Source organism: Scylla paramamosain, chromosome 3, assembly GCF_035594125.1.
Source record: "Scylla paramamosain isolate STU-SP2022 chromosome 3, ASM3559412v1, whole genome shotgun sequence".
Lineage (NCBI taxonomy): Eukaryota > Metazoa > Arthropoda > Malacostraca > Decapoda > Portunidae > Scylla > Scylla paramamosain.
In genome coordinates this window covers 35,233,022-35,235,521 of record NC_087153.1, presented here as the reverse complement: position 1 = coordinate 35,235,521, position 2,500 = coordinate 35,233,022, and the positions used below count along the sequence as shown (strand labels likewise).

The 2,500-nt window shown below is 39.4% G+C and overlaps 1 long non-coding RNA gene across 3 annotated transcripts in view; it reads left to right on the top strand.

The window, feature by feature from the left end:
- Positions 1–2,500, top strand: part of LOC135094393 (uncharacterized) — a 52,830-nt gene that overhangs the window by 43,146 nt on the left and 7,184 nt on the right. For all 3 annotated transcript variants that reach the window (XR_010263786.1, XR_010263787.1, XR_010263784.1), the window contains one exon: positions 1,289–1,388. This is a non-coding gene — a long non-coding RNA (uncharacterized LOC135094393). The remainder of the gene's footprint in view (positions 1–1,288; positions 1,389–2,500) is intronic.

Below are 2,500 nucleotides of genomic sequence, written 5' to 3'. Positions count from 1 at the left end.
TAACTCTTGCGACATTTTGAGGAAAACTTACAATAAGAAGACAGTGTAAAGTTCATTTGTGAGGGTGTTGTTGTTGTTGTTGTTGTTGTTGTAAGAGTAGAAGGAACTGGAGGAGGACAAGAAGATCGAGAAGGAATACTACATAATAGTAGTAGCAGTAGTAGTGGTAGTAGTGGTAGTAGTAGTAGTAGTAGTAGTAGTAATACCAGCAGCAACAGCAGTAATAGTAGTAGTAGTAGTTGGATGACGATGATGATGATGATGATGAAGAGGAGAAGGAGAAGAATAAAAAAAAAAGCATGACGACTGATTGCATTGTTGTCATTGTTGTTGTTGTTGTTGTGGCGGTCATTGTGGTAGTGGCGGTGTTGGTGGTGGTAATGATAATGATGAAAATGACAATAATAATGATGAAAATGATAACGATGATAGTTATTATAATAATAATAATATAATAATAAAACCTTGTACGTACTTCTGTAATTAAGGTCAGTATTTTTTTTAATAATGCGTATATAATGTTATTGCCAATTATATTTATGTCATTAGTGGCAGTTAGTGGTGGTGGTGGTGGTGGTGGTGGTGGTAGTGGTTGTGGTTGAATTGCCTCTTCTTGCTTCCTCTTTTTATTAGTTCTTGTTTTTCTTTTCCTCCTCCATCTTCTTCTGCTGCTTCCTCCTCCTTCTCCTCCTGCTTACCTCTCCTTCTGCTCCTCCATGTTATTCTTGCTTTTCTTGTTCTTCTTTTTCTTATTATTATTATTATCATTATTGTTATTATTGTTATTATTATTATTATTATTATTATTATTATTATTATTATTATTATTATTATTATTATTATTGTTGTTGTTGTTTTATTACTAGAAAGATCTTGAAATACATAATCTGGTAGAGAGTTCCAGAGTTTACCAGTGAAGATGAAAGAATGATGATACCGGTTAATATTTCCCACTAGACAGGTGGGCAGAATTAGGGTGAGAGTAATACACTGTTCCTCACACTGCACTGTATATTAGCGCAAGGAATTTAACCAATATTTCTAGTTTTTCATCCCTTTTACTGTCACACTCTGGAACTCTCTATCTGATCCTGTGATTCCTTCTATCACTTTAACGTTTTCCAATGACGCTTCGTAATTTTGGATATCCTTTTTGTACACATCTCTTTTAGGACTAGCATCTGTAGTAGGCCCTTTGTGTGTGTGTGTGTGAGTGTGTGTTTGTTTTTGACCTGAACCGCTTTTGCATTAAGAAAAAAAAATTACCGAACATTTATTTCATCGACAGGACGTTTCTCCTCGTGGGTGTCTGCTTGGTGAGCGCTGGTTCAGGTCAGGCCACTCACCGCTGTGTAAGTCTCCTGGGAAGCCGTGCAGTCTTCAGTCCTGTGAGTGTTCTGTTGATAGTGCGTTTATTGAGGTTACTGGTGATGTGCTATCAGTGTTCCTCCTATTAGTCCATCGTGACCACTTGCAATATTGTCTTTTCTGTCACTGACTTAAAATGTGTCTCTTATAGCAACAAATACAGACTCCATAAACTCACTACATTATTCTGCTTCCATTTCTCAACCTTGTTATTCTGCCTGTCACTCCTAGCCCTATCATCCATCTCCGGTTCCCAGCCACTGTTATGCTGCTTCCAAAATCAAGCTCTGTTAATCTGTTTATGTTTTTCCACCCTATTAACATGCTTCCAAATTCCAGCTCTATTACTCAGCCTGTAATTCCCAGTCTTATCATTCTACTTCCGATTCCTACCCAGATTAGTCTGTCTCCAATTCCCGACCCTGTTATTCCTGCCTGTAATTTTCATCCCCATTATTCTACCTCCATTCACAGGTCTATTATTCTGTCTGTAAATTCCCAGTCGCTATTAATCTACTTTTAATTTCCCAGCGCTATTATTTTACGTCTAATTCCCAGCCATACTTTTCTATTCCCTGTCGTAACGAGTGTGTGTGTGTGTGTGTGTGTGTGTGTGTGTGTGTGTGTGTGTGTGTGTGAGTGAGTGAGTGAGTGATATGTGGATGAGACGCGTTTGTCAGTGAGTGGATGTGAGAATCTTGCGTGATATCTTAATAAATGTTTGGCTTCTTGTAACACTCCTGCGGTGAAGCTTTCTCATATAAAGCTGGGAACGAGTGTAATTGCAGCGTGCCATAGATTGTTAAGGGAGTGAGAGTTAAGTAAGGAGAGAGAGAGAGAGAGAGAGAGAGAGAGAGAGAGAGAGAGAGAGAGAGGGCGAATCTATCTTCCTGAGAGTGGAATGACACGATAGTGTGATGTAAGGTGATTGCTTGCATCACTTCTGGGTACCTGTACTATGAGGTGAACTGTAGGGAAAGTGGGAGGGAGGTGCTTGTAATACACGTGGGAAGTTTGGCAAATTGAACGCGTGAGGGAGAGAGAGAGAGAGAGAGAGAGAGAGAGAGAGAGAGAGAGAGAGAGAGAGAGAGAGAGAGAGAGAGAGAGAGAGAGAGAGAGAGAGAGAGAGAGA